The sequence below is a fragment of the Pelophylax lessonae genome (genome assembly GCF_965119305.1).
Source record: "Pelophylax lessonae genome assembly, chromosome: 8".
Lineage (NCBI taxonomy): Eukaryota > Metazoa > Chordata > Amphibia > Anura > Ranidae > Pelophylax > Pelophylax lessonae.
Genome location: NC_138775.1, coordinates 219,341,852 through 219,365,484, shown reverse-complemented (window position 1 = coordinate 219,365,484; position 23,633 = coordinate 219,341,852).

Here is a 23,633-nt window from a genome sequence, read left to right as displayed (position 1 = left end):
TGCACGCATAGCTCTGCATTGGGGGACATGTATACTGGTGGTCACTGGAGGCATGCACGCATAGCTCTGCATTGGGGTACATGTATACTGGCTGCGCTGGAGGCATGCACGCATAGCTCTGCATTGGGGTACATGTATACTGATGGTCACTGGAAGCACGCACGCATAGCTCTGCATTGGGGACATGTATACTGGAGGCACGCACGCATAGCTCTGCATTGGGAGCATGTATACTGGCTGCACTGGAGGCACGCACGCATAGCTCTGCATTGGGGGACATGTATACTGGTGGTCACTGGAGGCACGCACGCATAGCTCTGCATTGGGGGACATGTATACTGGCTGCACTGGAGGCACACACGCATAGCTTTGCATTGGGGGACATGTATACTGGTGGTCACTGGCTGCACTGGAGGCACGCATGCATAGCTCTGCATTGGGGACATGTACGCTGGTGGTCACTGCATTGGAGGCACGCACGCATAGCTCTACATTGGGGACATGTATACTGGTCACTGCATTGGGGACATGTATGCTGGTCACTACATTGAAAGGGGGCATTTATACTGGTCACTATATTGAAGGGGGCATGTACTGTGGGGTTTGTGCTAGGGGCCTGTACTGTGGGGTTTGTGCTAGAGGGCCTGTACTGTGGGGTTTATGCTAGAGGGCCTGTACTGTGGGGTTTATGCTTGAGGGGCCTGTACTGTGGGGTTTATGCTAGAGGGCCTGTACTGTGGGGTTTGTGCCACTCTCAGTCCATGTATCCCATAATAGGATGTCTCTCACAGTATATCGCATAATAGGGCCCCTGTTCCCTATTATGGGATATACTAGCACTGATGGACCCCTTAATATGTGATATATTGGGAGAATTGGTTCACGCAAGCAAAATACAGGGGACAAAATGGGTGGAGTCTATAAGGGGTGGGGCTTCTGAGAAATGGGAGGGGTCAAATGGAAGGGCGGGGTCTTGCGCCCCCCCATCTTAAAACTTCACCAGCCGCCACTGCAGATGAGACAGTGGGGTAAAAGTCATGCCATTCAAAATTAGTTCCAAAAGTCCCCTTAATTCACCATGTGGCACCTTGTCTAATAAGCTGACTTCTTTTTAACAAGTGGATAAGCGCTCCTTCCACATCCCAGGTAAAATTACCACTTACCAGAAGCAAGTGTTAAACAAGCACTGAGATCCCCGCTGTTTGATCTCTTCTGCTTCTTATAATCCCAGCCTCGGGGTGACCGGGATTCTTTCACTCCAACATTATGGGATATAGGGATGCCAGAGAATTTATCATAGTGTAGTATATTTTATTGGTAAAAAAAATGCATACTGTATAACAAATATAAGGATACTACTCCTGCTAGCAAGGCGCCAACACATGCAGCTCCTCAGCTAAGTGCTCCGCTGTTTGTGGCCACTGAGTACAATACAATATATTTATTTTTTTTTTGCCGTGATCAAGTTGCTCTAACTGACATTATGTGCATATCAAAGGAAAAATCCTTTAATGCGCACATAAAATAACTAATTAAAATACATTATAAAAATAACATTGATGTAATGTATTTACAAAGTCTGCAAACAGTGTTTGAGCGTTCTGTTTATACTAGAGCCCCTTCTATCTCTCATTCAGCAGAGTCTGGGACCAAAGATGAAGGCTAGAAACACTGGGGGAGATTTACTAAAATTGAAGAGTGCAACTCTGTATAATAGTCAATCAACTTCTAATTTCAGCTTGCTCTGTTACAGTAAAAAGGCAAAACTGTCAGCTGTCTGTGCCCCCGTTAGGGAGATTCACCCTCTCTATTTGTCCTGTTTACCATTATCATTAAGAGTGAAAGTAAAAGAAAATCTCTAATTTTGAGTTGTCTCCAGAAAACTACCAAAGGGAAAATCTTCCCATGGGGACACTTGTTCTGGTGACCTGGGGGTTTTCAATGAATTACCCTAATTTCCATAGATTTTTTCCCAATTCCTGTTTGGCTATGGGACAGGAAGTGAAGGAAAATCTCTGCAAAAGGACACAGCTGGTGAAAAACAAAATTTGACAGGGATTATAATGACCCTCCCTTGCATTATCCAAAATTGAAAAAAAAAAAAAGTTTTGCTTTTAGTTCTGCTTTAAGCTTTTTTTAAAAAAAGCCTGGGAGCTGATTTGTTTCTATGCAGAGCTGCACCAGATCTTGCACTCTCCAGTTTTAGTAAGTCACCCCCACTGTTTGCAGGCTAAATTTGCACAGGGGCAAGGCAGTATGCTTTTGCAAAACAATGAAATAAGGGAACAGTTCTTGTTTCAATTAGTTAATCTGCAGTCATGACGTTATGTCATCAAGGTATTGTGTATAACAGTCTTTATAAGGGTATTATGAGAACTACTTGAAGTGCAACTTTACCCATAAAAACTTGATAAACATAATGTTCATTAGCAAGGAACATACATTCCACATGAATAATTATGCTACCAAAATGGGTGTGTGCTGTACATTGTCTCCAGCATTGTTCCTGTTTCTTCTTGCTGGTGGCTGCCATTTTGCTGAAGCCCAGAGCCCTTAATCAGCAGTAAATCTTTTGGCTTTCAGCAGATTGGGCTCTACAAATTTAGCACAGCGCCTAAAAATTGAGATCAACCGAGCATGTGCAGAGCCGGATGAGACAGTGTATTATGGGATTTTAAACAGTATAGGCACTTTAGTGTTTTACAAAGCTGTACCCACAAAAGGGGTCAGTCTGAAGGGATCTAGCAATGACTTTTCTGACTAAACTTCCCCTTTAACCTTCCTAGCGGTATTCCCGAGTGTGGCTCGGGGTTAAATTTCAGTGCCAAAAGGGGTAACCCCGAGCCACACTCGGGGTACCGCTAGGAAGATCGCTAGATCCTGGAAGAGAGGGTACTCACCTTGTAACCTGCGATCCAGCGATGTATCCCGGTGGTGTGCGGCGGCGGATCTTCCTCCCAATGCTCTGTGCCCCCGCTTCCGTCTCCTGCGACGTGAGGCTTGCAGGGGGGTAGAACCGGTGGCAAATTCAAAATGTAAAACACACCAAACACATTGATACATTACCAAATACAATAAATTCACGTTAGTTTGCCCCCCCAGTGCCCTTTCCTGCAGTTTTACTGTACTTTTTATGTGTGTATGTGTATATATATATATATATATTTATAATATATGTATACATGTGTGTGTATATATATATATATATATATATATATATATATATATATATATATATATATATATTGTGACAGGAAGTCAGGTAAATCTGTGGATGTTGTCACAGACGGGAGATACATTTCTGCTTGGTTTAGACAATTCACCAATTACTATGGGGTGTCGGCTGCAGAGGTAGCCAGGAAGGTGTAAGGAAGTTTAAAAACCTTCAGCTATTCAGAATGAGGCAATTAAGGCCTCTATAAGTTATCCAGAGGATGACTACTGATTGCTGCCTCCTGAAGCTGTGTGAGTATAGGAGAGCAGTCAGCGGAATGCCTCCGGAAGCAATGTGCGCTGCGGAGAGCAGTAAGACTGAAGACTTCTCAAGGTGAGGTCATGGATTGTTTCTGTGTGAAGAAAAACAAATGGACAATTTCTTGTCGGGACAGACTCCCTAGGTAGGTTCCTGTGTGTGAAGGTAGCCGCCCACAGTGGCCAGGATTGAATTTATCAGTGTTGCCAACCGTCCGTATATTTACCGACAGCCCGCAAAAACAGGGCACTTTTCTCCTGCCTGTAAATGCCCGTAGCAGGAGAAAAGTGCCAGTTAAAATAGCTGTGACCGGCTCACCTCGGAACTGCGCATGCGCAGTTCCGGAGATGCCCAAGATGATCATCTCATTATCCGACCGATTCCGATGCTGCATTCGGCCGGCAGTGCCCAAGCCCGGGGGGGGGGGGGGGCGGAATGGCAGAGGCTGTGCGGCGCACTTATCCTGCGGGACTCAGGACAGGAGGCAAATGATGATGTCATGGCGCCACGCCAGGAGGCAGGACTCGGAGCCGAGCGGGAGTTGGTGCTATGGAGAAGCTGGACTCTGGAGCCCTGTGAGTGCTGTGGAAGGAGTCAGAGACTCAGAGCGGACAGTGTTGTCATTGCCAAATTCCAGTGCTTGTGTTGTGTTATTGTCCTCTAGTCTCCACTGCTGTGTGCCAGTCAGATTCGGTACTTTTAAATGTGAGTTTTTACTTCTATTTTAGTGTAGCGGGGTTAAACATGCCTAAAGACACTGTTTGATATGTGGGAAGGAACTAGGCTCCCTCTAGTGGTAGCTGCATGGAATTTCCTGGGCTGTGACTTCATTTCCACAAGATGAAGAAACTACATCTCCCAGGCTGCTTTGCAAGATCCAGGAACTAGGCTCCCTCTAGTGGTAGCTGCATGGAATTTCCCGGGCTGTGACTTCCTTTTCACAAGATGAAGAAACTACATCTCCCAGGCTGCTTTGCAAGATCCAGGGTGCACGGCTGCACCGCACGGCACTATGGGGGAGGTTATTTAAAGGAAGAGAGAAGCGCGCGAAGGGGGGGCCTTTCTGCGCTGGACTCTGAGGAACCAGCGAGCGAGAGTGAAGGACTGACACTGGATATTGGGCCAGAGCCTTTTAGCCTGGAGGGACGACGTGGAACCGTCCCATCTCAAGCACGAGGCACATTCCTGGAGGTCATACTGCTGTTTGCCGAGACCGGAAGTCATCCGCCAGAAGGACCCCGCGCGGCTGGCATATAGCCAAAGGACTGAGACCGCAGTGGAAGCGCGCGAAGGAGAAACTTCTGTTGGTGAGAGGGCACATGCCCAATAACTGACTTTATTTGCTGAAGAGACAGTTTTATCTACAGATAGCGGTAGCGCAGCAGGAGGTGATAAAACCCCGGGGTTTATCACCATACTCTCTCAGGAGACTCATAGACAAACAATAAGGTCTGTAAAGGAGTCGCCAGAGGCTTATCTCTCTCGCAGAAGTTATTGCTCAGTTACGCAGACACCCTGCGGTGACAACTAACAGCTCGTTGTTTTCTCTCTCTTGATCTTTATTCCTAATCTGGATTACAAATGAGCTCTATTCAATAACCTTGCTAGCGAAGATCAACAAGAAAGAAGAGAACTCTGGGGGAGGGACTCAGATAGGCCCACCTACCTGGTACTGTGTCTAGCCTTAATGCAGGAGGAGTGTGGGGGTATTCTTTTACCTTTTTAAAGCTGTTTTAAATAACCTCTTATGGACTTGTATTGTATTGTATTGTATCTCCCCTATTCAATTTGATATATAGTAAACTAAGTTTGGTTAATTACAATCTTGTGCGTTGTTCCATTGTGTCACCCAGAAGGACTACTATTCAAGAAGGTAACAAGGTATTGTTGCATAGTGAAGTATTGTATTCCAACCTGTGTATCTATTTGATAGTCCAGTCCTATTCTGGGTCAGTTGTGCCTGAGGAGGGATCGAGCCAATTTGATTGGGTTGTTAGGCAGGGTGTAGACCCAATAATATAATCAGCAGCTCCTGCGGGGGTGGTGCTACACGTGGGGGCTCGTCCGGGATTTCTACAGTCCTGCAACACAACCCTCTCAGCCCCAGAATCCCCTCCCACGCAGAAATGGATCCTGTCGCTGCTGCTGAGTGGTGCAAGGAAGAGAATGTCATAGTGGAAAATGGCCTGGTGGTTGAAATCAAGGGAGAAGCCTGGACTGAAGAAAAGCTCCTCCCTGTTTTAAGGGCACTATCCACAGACAGGAAATTCTGGGTGATTGACATAAAAACTGACACCACTGCCCCACACACGTATGCACTGTGTGAGTGGAGGAAAGGGGTCCCTGATTATTTCAATGGAAACAGTGTAAAAACTATTGACCAAACAGAACTTTTCCTGATACATCCAGGAGTTCCTACTGCGGGTCCCTCATCCACCACCCCTGGGGTATCCAGCCAAGAAAAAGGTGTCCAAGAAGGGCATCCTGAGTCATCACCTTTGTCGACTTTTAGCTCAGAACTGTGTGCTGTTCTTGGGGAGATTGTGGCAAAATGTAGCAGGGACTCCTCGAGCTATCTGATGACTGGATATAGGAAGCTCCGGACATTCTCTGGGAAACAGCCTGTGCCTTCAGCAGAAGATGGGTTCGAAGAGTGGCTAGATACCGCCACTCAGGCTTTGGAGGAATGGGAGGTACCAGAACAGCACAAGAAGCAGAGGATCACAGAGAGTTTAAGGGGACCTGCATTAGAGGCTGTACGTAATCTAAAGCTTAGCAAGAAGAACTGCACTGCACAGGATTATTTGGACATTCTGCAAGATGTGTTTGGTCGGACGGAGAACGCGGCTGAACTTCTCTACCAGTTGGACCACTGTTATCAAGAAGAGGGGGAGAAGTTGTCCGAATTCATTAAACGTCTGGATAGGATTATCCACCAGATTCTGTTAAAGAAAGGAATAGACCCCCGGAAAATAGATGAGACTCGTGCACGACAGGTTCTGAAAGGGGCTCAACCTTTAGATCCCATTGCAATACTGTTACGAACTCGTCGAGATGGCGGCATTCTAGAATACCCCGATCTGATTCGAATGGTCAGAGAGGAAGAGGTCATGTTGGACAACAAGAAGAAAAGTCGGCAGTTTGACTCAACTGCCCGGGTTGGAGTGATAAGTGTGGAAGAGGGTGAGTTGAACTCCTAAAGACCCAAGTGTCTCAGTTGATAGAAATGGTGTCCATCCTGACTGGTCAGGTATCCACTCTACCCAAGGGGAGTATATCGGAGAGGCCAGATGAACCTGTTAGTCTCAGCACAGATCCAGAGCCACGGCCTGCAAGATTGTTAACTTGTTTCAACTGCGGGGGAGTTGGGCATGTTAGAAGGGTATGTCCCAGCTCAGGAAATGCTGCCGCGAAACCTCGCGAGCCAGCGGGAAACTTCAGAGGACACCGGTGAAGGAGTCAACCCGGTGTCCGCCAGTCTTAAGGGACTCCAGAAGTGGTGCAGGATCAGGGAAACTGAGTCAGGGGGTCAGACCCAAATATAACACCCCCAGTTCTAGACTCCGGGTTACTGAGGGAAGGAAAGTCAATGCACACCGGATTCGGCGGGGGCCTAGATCAAGGAAGAAAAAGGAGAAGAGGGCCAGGGTACAGAGAACTGAATCAGATAACAAGGTTACATCAAGAGAATTCCCAACTAACGTGGTCTCGGTTCAGGTGGAAGGAATTTACACAAGAGCCCTCCTTGACACAGGGGCTCAGGTGACTCTTTTGTATAGAGACTTCTATGATAAATATCTTACCCATCTACCTTTGCAGAAGTTGGAAGATCTGGAGATATGGGGTATTGGGACCCAAAGTTTTCCCTATGACGGGTATCTGCCAATCAAGTTGACCTTTGATCCATCAGTGGCTGGTGAAGCGGAAACCTTCGACACCTTAGCGGTGGTCTGTCCTCGTCCACCAGGGGCCAACAAAAGCTCTCTCATCGTAGGAACAAACACTGACCTGGTAAGGCGCCTTCTGATACAACTGGTCCAGGGACAAGATGCTCAGGCGCCAAGGATCCATCCCATGCTACGGCAGGCCTACCAACGATTAGTGTTGGAGCAAGAGACCCCCGCAGAAGGAGTTGGACGACTCTGGAAGCTGGATAGAGCAGAAAAGGTCTTACAGCCAGGAGAGGTGGCCTGTTTTAAGGCTTCTGTTAAACTCACATGGCAACAGCCGGGTCCCTTCATTATCTTTGAATCAGGTCAAAAGGAGAGACAGAGAGGGATAGAAGTGATCCCTGAGGTGATCCCTTTGAAGGTGTTACAGGAAAACCGTGGAAGGGTTTTAGTGAGTGTCAGAAACACCTCTATTACACCAGTGAAGGTACCGGCCAGAGTCCTCCTGGGCCAAGTCAACCCGGCTACCCCAGTTGCCCCCATTGATTTCAAAGAAAAGGAACAGGGTGAAGCGGTTATAGAGGAGCTTTGCTCTGGAAACGCTGCCCTCCCGCCGGAATGGGTGAAGAGGGCCAAGGCACAACTTGCTCGATGGAGGGAAATATTCTCTAAGGACGAGTTTGACGTGGGATGTGCCAGGAGCGCCACTCATAAGATCCGCCTGAGTGAGGACAAGCCTTTCAGGGAGAGAGTCCGGCGAGTCCCCTTAGGTGACTTAGAAGATCTACGTCAACAGCTGGCAGAGCTCAAAAAGATCGGGATTATCCGAGAATCCAGGAGCCCGTATGCTTCCCCGATAGTGGTAGTCCGGAAGAAAAATGGATCTTTGAGGCTTTGTATCGACTACCGAACGCTGAACAGAAGAACCATCCCAGACCAGTATACCACTCCTCGAATCGAAGATGCCCTACAGAGTCTGTCAGGGGCGAAGTGGTTCAGTGTGATGGACTTAAAGAGTGGGTATTATCAGATCCCCATGCACCCCGAAGATCGGGAGAAAACAGCCTTCATCACCCCTGTGGGGTTCTTTGAGTTCAATCGCATGCCTCAGGGGTTGTCCGGGGCCCCTGCTACCTTCCAAAGGCTGATGGAGAGGACCGTTGGAGATATGAATTTGATAGAGGTACTGGTATACTTGGATGATGTTATCGTGTTTGGCAGAACTTTAGAAGAACATGAGGAGAGGTTGGAAAAGGTCTTGAAGAGGCTACATGAAGAAGGTCTGAAACTTTCTCCTGAGAAGTGCCAATTCTATCAGTCCTCGGTCCATTACCTGGGCCATATCGTGTCTGAAGAAGGGGTGGCCACTGACCCGGACAAGCTGGATGCTGTTGCTTCCTGGCCGAGACCCACAAATGTGACCGAACTCCGGTCATTCTTGGGCTTTTGCTCCTATTACAGGAGGTTTGTGGAGGGGTTCGCCCAGATTGCCCGACCCCTAAATGAGCTCCTGAAGAATGAAGAAGATGATGTCCCTGAGTTGGTAAAGCCGGCGAAGTCCACCATAGGCCCCCGGAAGGCTAAGGAATCCATCCAGGATCAGTGGACCCCGGAATGCGAAGGGGCCTTTGTCCAGCTGAAGGAAACCCTAACCACTGCCCCTGTGTTGGCCTATGCGGACCCCACAAAACCATATGAACTGCATGTTGATGCCAGCCGAGATGGGCTGGGGGGGGTACTTTATCAGGAGCATGAGGGTCATCTGCGACCTGTTGCCTATGTGAGCAGAAGCCTACTGCCTGCTGAAAGGAATTATCCTACTCACAAACTTGAATTCTTGGCCTTGAAGTGGGCAGTGGTTGACAAATTGAAAGACTACCTGTACGGAGCTGAATTCATTGTCAAGACAGATAATAATCCCCTCACCTATCTGTTGACTACGGCCAAGCTGGATGCAACAGGACATCGATGGTTGGCTGCCCTCTCTAGCTTCAATTTTAGCCTGAAGTATCGGCCAGGAATCGGAAATAGGGATGCAGATGCCCTATCCAGAAGGTTGCATGTTCCACAGGAACCTGCGGAAGAATGGACTCATTTGGCTCCAGAAGGGGTGCGTGCCCTATATCAGGGAACTGAATTTCGATCCCGAGGAGGGTCAAGAGCAGAAGAGATTGGGGTTTCGGCTATCGGAGTACCCAAATGCTACTGCCAGGTGACCCAAGTTGAAGGGGAGGGTTTGCCCCGGCTGTCCAAAAGGGACTTGCGGAAGGAGCAGTTGGAAGACCCTTTGGGAAAACTTCTCTTGGAAGCCTTGGAGATCCAGAGCCCTGAGTTGCTTCTAACTGACTCCCCTCAGGGGGCCCGTCTGTTGCATAGAGAGTGGACCCGGTTACAGATCAGAGAAGGAGTGGCCTACCGGAGAGGTCCATCTGAAGATCTGGAGGAGAAGTGGCAACTGTTCTTACCAGCTAAATACAGAGAGGGAGTTCTGGCCGCTCTTCATGATAATCATGGCCATCTGGGGCCCGAAAGAACCTTTCAGCTTGTCAGGGACAGGTTCTACTGGCCTTGTATGAGGGCCGAAGTTGAAGGATACTGTCATTCTTGTGTCCGGTGTATACAGAGGAAGACTCTGCCACGTCAAGCAGCCCCAATGGGCCATCTACAAAGTCAGGGACCCATGGAGCTGGTGTGCATTGATTTCCTTTGCTTAGAGCCTGATCTGAGTGGCCAGGGGAATGTCCTTGTGGTAACAGACCATTTTACCAGATATGCTCAAGCATTCCCAACAAGGGATCAGAAGGCCTCAACGGTAGCCAAAGTTCTTGTAGAGAAGTTCTTTGTACATTATGGGTTACCACAGCGCCTCCATTCTGATCAGGGAAGGGACTTTGAAAGCAGACTGATCAAGAGACTGTTAGATATGTTAGGCATTCAAAAGACTAGAACCACTCCCTACCATCCACAGGGGGATGCCCAGCCTGAACGATTTAACAGGACTCTTTTGGATATGTTGGGGACTTTGAGCTCAGAGAAGAAACAGCATTGGGGCAGGCACGTAGCTGCCATTGTGCATGCCTACAACAGCACTGTCAGTGATGCTACTGGATATTCCCCTTATCGGCTGATGTTTGGAAGGGAGGCTCGGTTGCCAGTGGATTTGGCCTTTGGCATTTCGCCTGATCATACCTCTTCAGCATCGCATAGAGGATATGTGGACCGACTGCGGAAGAGTCTGAAAGCGGCCTATGACAAGGCTCAGGCCACATCTGATCAACGTGGATTGCGGAATAAAAAAAATTTCGACCTAAAAGTTCGGATCCATGACCTGCAACCAGGGGACAGGGTTTTGTTGAGAAACTTGGGTGTCCCGGGAAAACACAAGTTGGCAGACCGCTGGAAGTCCCAACCTTATGTTATCTGTAAGCAACTGCCAAACCTTCCTGTGTACCAAATTCGGCCTGAGGGAAGTGTGGGTCCATTGAAGGCTTGGCATCGGAACCATTTGCTGCCTCTCTCTGAAGCGGTTCGTATGCCCCCTGTGGAAGACTTGTCAGCGGCCCCTTCGACTTCTTGCCGGTCCAGACCAGTTACCAGATCTCAGACGATGCTCCCAGATGAGGGAGAGGGAAGTTCTCCATCTGAAGATTTGGAAGATGAAGAGGAGGTACCCGACTGGTTGTGGTCATCTCAGTTGCCAGAACCCACACCTGCCTCCCTGTCTTCGTCTGACTTGGCTGATAGAGGAGCCCTTCGGGCAGAAGCCCCTGAATTCATACCCTTTCATATGCTTCCAGAAGAAGCAGCTGAGGATGAAGATCCTGAGGAGGAGGTTGCACCCTTCTCTGAAGAAGAACTGACCTCTCTTGAACCATCAGGTGCCTCTGTGTTGGAACATGAGGAGGGGGACATGGAAGAATCCTCAGAAGTGCCTGATCCTAGTACCTCTGAGAGCATGCCTCCACGGGAACAGAGGGAAAGGAGAGTCATTCACCCACCTAAGAGACTGACCTATGATCAATTGGGTGAATGTTCGGAAGAAGCTGTTTTTATCTCCAAAAGGTCTCCTGACCAGCCTAGTTCCTCCACTGTAGATTTGGTGGGGGACAACCCTAGCTCACCCCCAGGCACAACTGTACAAGCCACCCAAGTTTTGGGGGGTCTGTGAGAGATCATGAGAACAAAGTATTGAAGTAGAAAACGTTTGCATTTAAGTTTGTACATAAGGATATTGGGTTTGGCTATTATAATAAGCACAGTTTTTGATGTTCACAATTTGGTTTACTTTGTGAGTTAATGTTTGCGCACATTTTGTTGCTCTGACCTCACTATATGTTTTTTTTTTCTTTCTCACCTTTTGATGTTTTTTTTTTTCAACACAAACTTTAAGATGTAAGTGTTTAAGAAATTGCAAAGGCACAAGTGCTTTTTAAAGGAGCACTATATAAAAGCACTAGAAATCAGCACTATATTAACACTGTAGAAATCACTTATTTGCTTATTAATTGCACTTTATCGTTTTACTGTTGCACTGCTATTAGAATACAAAATTGGATATATTCAGATTGACTTATTTCAGCAAAATGTTAATGTTTTTGTTGTATAATGCCAACCTATGCACTAGGGTACATACTGTTGACCTCTTTGGGGACCAAAGTTTCTCAAGTGGGGGGAGTGTGTAGCGGGGTTAAACATGCCTAAAGACACTGTTTGATATGTGGGAAGGAACTAGGCTCCCTCTAGTGGTAGCTGCATGGAATTTCCTGGGCTGTGACTTCATTTCCACAAGATGAAGAAACTACATCTCCCAGGCTGCTTTGCAAGATCCAGGAACTAGGCTCCCTCTAGTGGTAGCTGCATGGAATTTCCCGGGCTGTGACTTCCTTTTCACAAGATGAAGAAACTACATCTCCCAGGCTGCTTTGCAAGATCCAGGGTGCACGGCTGCACCGCACGGCACTATGGGGGAGGTTATTTAAAGGAAGAGAGAAGCGCGCGAAGGGGGGGCCTTTCTGCGCTGGACTCTGAGGAACCAGCGAGCGAGAGTGAAGGACTGACACTGGATATTGGGCCAGAGCCTTTTAGCCTGGAGGGACGACGTGGAACCGTCCCATCTCAAGCACGAGGCACATTCCTGGAGGTCATACTGCTGTTTGCCGAGACCGGAAGTCATCCGCCAGAAGGACCCCGCGCGGCTGGCATATAGCCAAAGGACTGAGACCGCAGTGGAAGCGCGCGAAGGAGAAACTTCTGTTGGTGAGAGGGCACATGCCCAATAACTGACTTTATTTGCTGAAGAGACAGTTTTATCTACAGATAGCGGTAGCGCAGCAGGAGGTGATAAAACCCCGGGGTTTATCACCATACTCTCTCAGGAGACTCATAGACAAACAATAAGGTCTGTAAAGGAGTCGCCAGAGGCTTATCTCTCTCGCAGAAGTTATTGCTCAGTTACGCAGACACCCTGCGGTGACAACTAACAGCTCGTTGTTTTCTCTCTCTTGATCTTTATTCCTAATCTGGATTACAAATGAGCTCTATTCAATAACCTTGCTAGCGAAGATCAACAAGAAAGAAGAGAACTCTGGGGGAGGGACTCAGATAGGCCCACCTACCTGGTACTGTGTCTAGCCTTAATGCAGGAGGAGTGTGGGGGTATTCTTTTACCTTTTTAAAGCTGTTTTAAATAACCTCTTATGGACTTGTATTGTATTGTATTGTATCTCCCCTATTCAATTTGATATATAGTAAACTAAGTTTGGTTAATTACAATCTTGTGCGTTGTTCCATTGTGTCACCCAGAAGGACTACTATTCAAGAAGGTAACAAGGTATTGTTGCATAGTGAAGTATTGTATTCCAACCTGTGTATCTATTTGATAGTCCAGTCCTATTCTGGGTCAGTTGTGCCTGAGGAGGGATCGAGCCAATTTGATTGGGTTGTTAGGCAGGGTGTAGACCCAATAATATAATCAGCAGCTCCTGCGGGGGTGGTGCTACATTAGCTTTATTCAATAAATATAAAAATGATATTGCACAATCATCTGTTTTATCTTTTTGGAAAACGGTCTGTCTGACCATCTGATCGTGGGACAAGCACTTTACTCTTAATTGTGATCCCAGGGGGCTATCCAGTGCTAATATTCCATCCCCAATGAGACTATCTCAGTATTAATAGAGTAAGCTGGGTCCCGCAGTCTTTGACCACCTCCTGTACCATGTTCGCAGTCTCTGACCACCTCCTGTTCCATGTCCGCAGTCTCTGACCACCTCCTGTACCATGTCCGCAGACTCTGACCACCCCCCATGTACCATGTCCGCAGTCTCTGACTACCTCCTGTTCCATGTCCGCAGTCTCTGACCACCTCCTGTACCATGTTCACAGTCTCTGACCACCTCCTGTTCCATGTCCGCAGTCTTTGACCACCTCCTGTACCATGTCCGCAGTCTCTGACCACCTCCTGTTCCATGTCCGCAGTCTCTGACCACCTCCTGTACCATGTCCGCAGTCTCTGACCACCTCCTGTTCCATGTCCGCAGTCTCTGACCACCTCCTGTACCATGTCCGCAGTCTCTGACCACCTCCTATTCCATGTCCGCAGTCTCTGACCACCTCCTGTACCATGTCCACAGTCTCTGACCACCTCCTGTACCATGTCCGCAGCCTCTGACCACCTCCTGTACCATGTCCGCAGCCTCTGACCACCTCCTGTACCATGTCCGCAGTCTCTAACCATCTCTTGTCTTTTATCATGTCTGCAGGGGAGTCTGGACTCTGGAGAGGAGTCAAGAGTGAGAGCGCCGCTGGGATGGGGTCATGGGAGAAGTCAGATGTGTGGGGCCTGCGGAGTGGAGACCAGAGCCATCTGACTGAGCCCTGCACAGTGCACCTGAGAGGAGGTCAGTGACAGCGCCGCCAGACCAGTCTGATGGGGGGGTCACTGATATAAGGGGGCACTGATATAAAGATCCCTCTATATTAGTAACCCCCCCATATCTTAATGTATTCACTCTGTGGAAGGTGGTCTCTGGTCACCAGATTGCCCCCCACATCAGAGTTCCTGGCGTTCCCCTTTACATCAGTCTGCAGGATTCTCCCCTTACAGTGCGAAGGGGGAACTCTGCGGACCCTGATAAAAAATGGAACTCTGATGTAAAGGGCAATGCAGTGCACTCTGATATAAGGTGGTTTCTGATCACCAGAGCACCCAATTAAATCAGAGTTCCCCCTTAAATCAAGATCTGCAGCATTCCTCTTTATGTCACTGTAAGGGAAATCCTGCACACTCTGATATATGGGGGAACACTGTGCTGGCTGGGTTAGATTAACCTGATATTCATGTAAATGGAGAAATATGGTTTTTGACTTTTGTTTAACCTAAACACATTGCTAATAGCACTATCTACATGTTTATAGTTTAAGTATTGATATTTGCACGGTTTAGCACTGAAAAAAGCCTGTTTATGTACATTTTTGCCATGTTAGTAAAAAATTGGTGCGTCCATAAATTTTGGACGTTCTGCCAGTAAATTTCCCTCCGGGGGGGTTGGCAACACTGAAATATATATATATATATATATATATATATATATATATATATATGTATATACTGTATATATATACATACATACATACATACTTTAACTTATTTATAGTTATTTATTATATTATAATTTATGATTTTGTGTTTCAAACTTTATCATACCTGAGTAGTGATGTCGCGAACCTAAAATTCGCCGTTCGCGAACAGCGAACGCGAACCGGGCGAACCGCCATAGACTTCAATAGGCAGGCGAATTTTAAAACACACAGGGACTCTTTCTGGCCACAATAGTGATGGAAAAGTTGTTTCAAGGGGACTAACACCTGGACTGTGGCATGCTGGAGGGGGATCCATGGCAAAACTCCCATGGAAAATTACGTAGTTGACGCAGAGTCGGGTTTTGATCCATAAAGGGCATAAATCACCTAACATTCCTAAATTGTTTGGAATAACGTGCTTTAAAACATCCAGTGTGTGAATACGATCAGGTATGATGTTTTATCGGTCAAGTAGTGTAAGGGTTACGCCCGTCGCCCGCTTCACAGTGACACACCAAACTCTGACAGACCAAACTCCCCGTTTAACAGTCAGTCAGTCCATTTGCACAACCGCAAACTCCCCATTTGCACAAGGTTGGATACCAAGCTAGCCATGTCCCGTTCCTTGTCCTCACTGACATCATTGAAGGTCTCTTCCTCCACCCAGCCACGTACAACACCAAGGGTCCCCGAAAGGTGAGAACAAGCCCCCTGGGACGCCTGCTGTGGCTGGTATTCCACCTCCTCAAAGCCACCTTCCTCCTCTGACTTCTCTTCTTCAGACTCCTCTCTCTGCATTGCCACAGGTCCAGCAATTGACAACGACAAGGCTGCTTCTGGTGGTGATGGGGACCACAACTCTTCCTCTTCATGCTCATCTACAGCCTGATCCAGTACTCTTCGCAGGGCACGCTCCAGAAAAAACGCATATGGGATGAGGTCGATGATGTTGCCTTGGGTTCGACTGACCACCAGGTTTGTCACCTCCGCAAAAGGACGCATGAGCCTACAGCCATTGTTCATGAGCATTCAGTAACGCGGCCAAAAAATACCCAGCTCCGCAGAAAGAATGAAAGAAAATGAATGTTTTTTCTATGAAAAATTATCCCGCGGATCGCTTTTGGTCTGTTCACAATGAAGCAACGACCTTATCATCTGGGGTGTGCCAATACACTCCTAGAGGTGATCGCTTCATTGTGATACGCAAGCCCCTTCACCACGACAAGGTAATGATCATGAAGGGGAATTGACACATGTATGTGCCTTTTTTTTTGTTTTTTGTTTTTTTGCAGCCACAGTGTAGCACCAGAGGCCAGAAAAATTAGGCATGTACACATGCATGAAAAAGTAGGTATTGTTGCAGCCGCTGCTGTAGCAGCGGCCTGAAAAATTGAGGTTTTCAAGGCAGAAAGTGCACTAAAACATTGCGGCTTGAACCGTAGTTGGTGGCGGAGACGTCACGTAAGTCGTCCGGCATGCAGAGAATGATTAAATACAGCAGCGTGTGGACCATTTTTAGCCCAAGGCATCTCAGTCATCACCAGGCCTTTTTTTTAGTCAAATGCATCCCCCACTGTCAGTCCCTTCGGGATCCATGCCTCATTCATCTTAATAAACGTGAGGTAATCAAGACTTTTTTGACCTAGGCGACTTCTCTTCTCAGTGACAATACCTCCTGCTGCGCTGAAGGTCCTTTCTGACAGCACACTTGAAGCGGGGCAGGCCAGAAGTTCAATGGCAAATTGGGATAGCTCAGGCCACAGGTCAAGCCTGCACACCCAGTAGTCAAGGGGTTCATCGCTCCTCAGAGTGTCGATATCTGCAGTTAAGGCAAGGTAGTCTGCTACCTGTCGGTCGAGTCGTTCTCTGAGGGTGGACCCCGAAGGGCTGTGGCGATGCGTAGGACTAAAAAAGCTCCGCATGTCCTCCATCAACAAGAAGTCTGTAAAGCGTCCTGTCCTTGCCGGCGTGGTTGTGGTGGTAGGAGGAGGATTACTTTCACCTCTTCCCCTGTTGGATTCCCGTTGTGCTGTGACATCACCCTTATATGCTGTGTAAAGCATACTTTTCAACTTATTTTGTAGCTGCTGCATCCTTTGCGCCTGCCGGTAATTAGGTAACATATCAGAGACTTTCTGCTTATACCGGGGGTCTAGTAGCGTGGCCACCCAGTACAGGTCGTTCTCCTTCAGCCTTTTTATACGAGGGTCCCTCAACAGGCATGACAGCATGAAAGACCCCCATTTGCACAAGGTTGGATGCCGAGCTACTCATGTCCAATTCCTCGTCCTCACTGATGTCATTGAAGGTGTGTTCTTCCCCCCAGCCACGTACAACACCACGGGTACCAGATAGGCGACAACGAGCACCCTGGGATGCCTGCTGTGGTTGGTGTTCCTCCTCCTCAAAGCCACATTCCTCCTCTGACTCCTCTTCCTCAGACTCCTCTTCCAGTGTTGCCGCAGGTCCAGCAAGCGATGGTAAGGCTGTTTCTGGTGGTGGTGATGGTGACCACAACTCTTCCTCTTCCTCTTCACGCTCATCTACGGCCTGATCCAGCACTCTTCGCAGGGCACGCTCCAGGAAAAAAACATATGGGATGATGTCGCTGATGGTGCCTTCGGTGGGACTGACTAGGTTTGTCACCTCCTCAAAAGGACGCATGAGCCTACAGGCATTGCGCATGAGCGTCCAGTAACGTGGCAAAAAAATACCCAGCTCCGCAGAGGCTGTCCTAGCACCCCGGTCATACAAATACTCGTTGACCGCTTTTTCTTGTTGGAGCAGGCGGTCGAACATTAGCAGTGTTGAATTCTAACGTGTCGGGCTGTCGCAAATCAAGCGCCTCACTGGCATGTTGTTTCGCCGCTGAATATCTGCAAAGTGCGCCATGGCCGTGTAGGAACGCCTGAAATGGCCACACACCTTCCTGGCCTGCTTGAGGACGTCCTGTAAGCCTGGGTACTTCTGCACAAAGCGTTGCACAATCAGATTCAACACATGTGCCATGCACGGCACATGTGTCAACTTGCCCAAATTCAATGCCGCCAACAAATTGCTTCCGTTGTCACACACCACTTTGCCGATCTCCAGTTGGTGCGGGGTCAGCCACTGATCCACCTGTGCGTTCAGGGTGGACAGTAGTGCTGGTCCGGTGTGACTCTCTGCTTTCAGGCAAGTCAACCCCAAGACAGCGTGACACTGTCGTATCCGGCATGTGGAATAGCCCCTGGGGAGCTGGGGGGGTGCAGTTGGTGTGGAGCAAGATGCAACAGCAGAAGAGGACTCAGCCGAGGAGGTTAGCAAAGAGGATGGAGTAGGAGTAGTAGAGGAGGTGGCAGCAGGCCTGCCTGCAAGTCGTGGCGGTGTCACCAACTCCTCTGCAGCAGAGCCACGCATTCCATGCTTGGCAGCCGCCAGCAGGTTTACCCAATGCGCAGTGTAAGTGATATACCTGCCCTGACCGTGCTTTGCAGACCAGCTATCAGTGGTCAGATGGACCCTTGCCCCAACACTGTGTGCCAGACGTGACATGATTTCCTTTTCCACAATAGAGTACAGGTTGGGGATTGCCTTTTGTGAAAAATAATTTCGGCCAGGTACCTTCCACTGCGGTGTCCCAATAGCGACAAATTTTTTGAAGGCCTCAGACTCCACCAGCTTGTATGGTAAAAGCTGGCGGGCTAAGAGTTCCGACAAGCCAGCTGTCAGACGCCGGGCAAGGGGGTGACTCTGTGAGATTGGCTTCTTACGCTCAAACATTTCCTTGACAGACACCTGACTGTGGGCAGGTGAGCAGGAACTGCTGAAGGTGAGAGGCGGAGGGGCGGGTTGTTGATAGGGGGCATGGAGGACAGCAGTGGTTGACGTGGCTGAAGATGCTGGACCAGGAGGAGGATGGTGGCTTTCAGTTTGTGTGCTGCTTTCACTCATGTGTTGATCCCATAGGCGTTTGTGATGTGAGATCATGTGCCTTCGCAAAGCAGTTGTACCTAGGTGGGTGTTGGACTTCCCACGACTCCGTTTCTTTTGGCACAGGTTACAAATGGCATCGCTGATATCAGAGGCAGACACACAAAAAAAAATGCCACACTGCTGAGCTTTGCAAGGACGGCATTCTGGTGGTGGCAACAGCTTGCGTTGATTGGCGTGCTGTCTGGCTGACCCCGGGTGCCGAATCTACATGCTGTCTGACTGCGCCACTAGCTCCTTGCGATGACCTCCTCCCCCTGCTTCCAACTCGTCTCCTCCTCCTCCTCTCTGTCTCCCCATCTGAACTTTCCCCCTCTTCTTCTGCTCTTCGAGCAGGCACCCAGGTGACATCCACAGACACATCGTCATCATCAGCCGCTTCACTTGACAACTCAGCAAAGGCAGCAGCAGCAGGTACAACATCATCATCATCATCACAATGTACGTCCATGTGTATAATGCTGCCTGACTGAGACATATCCCCGTTATCTACATCCTCTGGCACTAATAGTTGCGCATCACTTATTTCTTCCAACTGATGTGAAAATAACTCCTCTGACGGATCAAGTGAAGCGGCTGTGGTGCTAGTGTTGGTGGTGGTGCCGGCGGGCTGGCGAGTGGTAAATTGAGAGGTGCCCGAAACTGAGCTGGAGGAGGATGGTGCATTAAGGTTCCGAGCGGAAGCTGTAGACTATTGGGTGTCCTGTGTAAGCCAGTCAACTATGTCCTCAGAATTTTTGGAGTTCAGGGTCTGTGGTGGCCTCTGAACACTGGGCATTATTCTACGGCCTAAGGAAATCACAGCACCACGACCACGATGGCCCTTGCGGGGTGGCCTGCCTCTGCCTGTCATTTTTTTTTTTTAATGTGTTGTACTATGAGTGCAAGGTGCTGTGCCACCCTATAGGAGTGTTGGGCAGTGGGTACAGTACACTCTGTGGGCCTGACAGTCACTGGCACCCAGGCAACTGCAATTATAAAAAAAATATATATTTTTTTACTTTGCAAGCTGCTGTGCCACCTTATATATCAGTGGTGGGTGGGCAGTGGCACAGTACACTCTCTGTGGACCTGACAGTCACTGGCACCCAGGCAACTGCAATTATAAACAAAATATATATTTTTTTACTTTGCAAGCTGCTGTGCCACCTTATATATCAGTGGTGGGTGGGCAGTGGCACAGTACACTCTCTGTGGACCTGACAGTCACTGGCACCCAGGCAACTGCAAATATATACAAAATATATATTTTTTTACTTTGCAAGCTGCTGTGCCACCTTATATATCAGTGGTGGGTGGGCAGTGGCACAGTACACTCTCTGTGGACCTGACAGTCACTGTCACCCAGGCAACTGCAATTATTAACAAAATATATATTTTTTTACTTTGCAAGCTGCTGTGCCACCTTATATATCAGTGGTGGGTGGGCAGTGGCACAGTACACTCTCTGTGGACCTGACAGTCACTGGCACCCAGGCAACTGCAATTATAAAAAAAATAGATATTTTTTTACTTTGCAAGCTGCTGTGCCACCTTATATATCAGTGGTGAGTGGGCAGTGGCACAGTACACTCTCTGTGGACCTGACAGTCACTGGCACCCAGGCAACTGCAATTATAAAAAAAAATATTTTTTTTACTTTGCAAGCTGCTGTGCCACCTTATATATCAGTGGTGGGTGGGCAGTGGCACAGTACACTCTCTGTGGACCTGACAGTCACTGGCACCCAGGCAACTGCAATTATAAAAAAAATATATATTTTTTTACTTTGCAAGCTGCTGTGCCACCTTATATATCAGTGGTGGGTGGGCACGCAGTGGCACTGCAGTGGGCACAGTACACTCTGTGGACCTGACAGTCACTGGCAGCCCAGGCAACTGCAATAATAAAAAATATTTTTTTTTTCAATTTGCAACAAGATGCTGTGCCACCGTATATATATCAGTGGTGGGCAGTGCACTGCAGTGGGTACAGTGCACTCTGTGGACCTGACACAGCACTCACTGCAATTATGACAGAGGAAAAAAAAATATTTTTTAAAATGCAAGGTACTGTGCCTGTGCCACCCGAAATGAGTGTGGTGTGCACACAGTACAGTCTGTGGTGGGTCTGTGGCCTCTCACACACAGCGGGCAGGCAACTGCAGTGTACAATATATATATATATATATATATATATATATATATATATATATAAGAAGAAAAAACTCAATTACCAGCCCTTAAAAGGGCTATTGGGGACACTAGATATATATATATATAGATATATATATATCTATATATATAAAAAAATTACACAAATACCAGCCCTTAGAAGGGCTTTTTGGGGTGCTGTCAGGAATAGGATGCTGTCCTTACAGCAGTAGTGGACCAAGAACACTGCAAGACCAGGAACACTGACTAACTGTCCCTAGCTTAACAGCAGCAGCAGCAGCAGCAGCTCTCCCTACTCTCACTAACACACACTGCTTCAGAATGATCTAAAATGGATGCTGCCCTTGCTTATTTATAGGAGGTGGGAGGATGTGGGAGGGAGGTATGCTGATTGGCTGGAAATGTGCCTGCTGACTGTGAAGTTCAGGGTCAAAGTTTGCCTCAATGATGTATTATAGGGGGCGGACCGAACATCGCATATGTTCGCCCGCAGCGGCGAACGCGAACATGCTAAGTTCGCCGGGAACTGTCCGCCGGCGAACAGTTCGGTACACCTCTATACCTGAGATGTTATAAAAAAGAACGCACAGTAAAAAAAAAAATCATATGTAAATAGTTGGTTTGGCCTGCTCATTCTTAAGAATTACATGCAAAATAATGGTACCGCTTTCAGCACCTAAAATCGGAAAGAATCATACCGCCAGGGAGGTTAAAGCCCAATTGTACCTTCCCAACCCCCCCCCCCAAAAAAAAATAAAAATAACAAGAGCGGAGAATGTGCAGTTTGAACATTGTAGAACTGCAGATCTAACTCAATGGGTGGGGTTGAGGGTGGACCACTTCAGTAAGACTCATGCAGAGTGCAGTAGGCTGTGGTCTGGAACTGCACCCTCCACCCATCATTAAGGGAAGTGTTCACTAAAACATTGCAGAACAACAACCATAAACGTGTTTTCTCATAGTTTCTTAAGGGGGATACAAGCTGATCTGTGATTGGTTTTAATTGTTTTTATGCACAATTGAACACCTATTGTGTGTAAGCAGGCTATGCCCAGAAATTTATGCTAGCCTAGAAAGTCACTAGTGTCACTCGTACTGTCCTAAATAAATAATCTTATGTACTGCTGCATTTCATGTTTTATCAGTGTAAAGCTTAATTCATAAATATGTATGGACTGTCTGAAAACTCCACAAGATTACACCATTTAGTATGTTTATAGATGTTTACACCAAATATGCATACAACTGTCACTCAGGACTCACATATTTTCCCACTTTAAACCAATTAAAGAAAAGAGATTTGAATTTTGGTTGACAGTTGTGTGATTCATGGGTAAAAACTTTAAAAATAGACCCTTCAGGTTTTAATGATAACAGTACATGCACTTTGCTAAAAATCCACAAGATGGTGCAATAATGCATTATCAGTGATTACATTTTACTGATAAATAGAACCTGGAAAATTCACCTCAACTAGGGTTGAGCGGACACCTAGATGTCCGTGTTCGACGGGTTCGGCCGAACTTTAAAAAAAAGTCCGGGTCCGTGTCCCGGACTTTTACCGAACTTTTCCCGGACACCGAACCCCATTGAAGTCAATGGGGAACCGAACTTTAAGGCACTAAAATGGCTCTAAAACACCAATGGAAAGGGCTAGAGTGCTGCAAATGGCAGCAAAACGTAGTTAAGAGCATGGCAAGTGCTCTGCAAACAAATGTGGATAGGGAAATAACTTAAAACAACAAAAAAAAAACAGAAAAATAAAACAATGTTCTTCATCTCTGAAGGACGAGGCCCATAAGGAGTAGGAGGGAGGTTGAGGTGGTGGTGGATGTGGCGGTGTCATAGGCGTGCGCACAGGGTGTGCCTGGTGTACCTGGGCACACCCTAATCACCTAGGGCACATAGCATTATCGCTCTGTTTGCCAGTGAGGAGATGGGAAAGATCTCCCTCGCACCTGCTCTGCTCTATTTCTCTTTGCCAGCAGCGAGAGTAATGTATCGGGGCCATGTACATGTAGGCAAACACATGCATGTGTATTTCAACTTTGGGGTGCACACCCTAATGCAATAGGCTGCGCACACCTATGGGCGGTGTAGGTGGAAGCGGCGGTGGAGGAGGACCAGGGCCAGATTAAGAGCATCATGGTCTTGGTGCTGAGGATTTTGAAGGGCCTTAAGGGCCGTGCCTTAGCATGCACCCAGAGGAGGAAGGGTGCAGCCATGCATGCCTAATTCAACATGGGATGCTGTCTCTGAAGCCCATAAACACATCCATGCATCGGCAACTGTCCCTCCTTGTCCGGCCTTCGCGCTGTGTGGGGAGGTTCTGAGGGTGCTGCCTGGGGAAGCGAGCATAGAAGCCAGACTTCTGTGTTTACAAGTGACAGAAGAGCGGTCACAGTGAATATGGCCAACCCGGGGCCTATATAAAAGGTAGGGGCCTGCATGGAGCTGCAGCTCCAATAGCCCCTACGTTAATCTGGCCCTGAGGAGGAGGACGAGGTAGCCAACACTTCTTCTTTTCACAAATTTTAAATGAGGGTACACCCCAAAAGAGTGAGA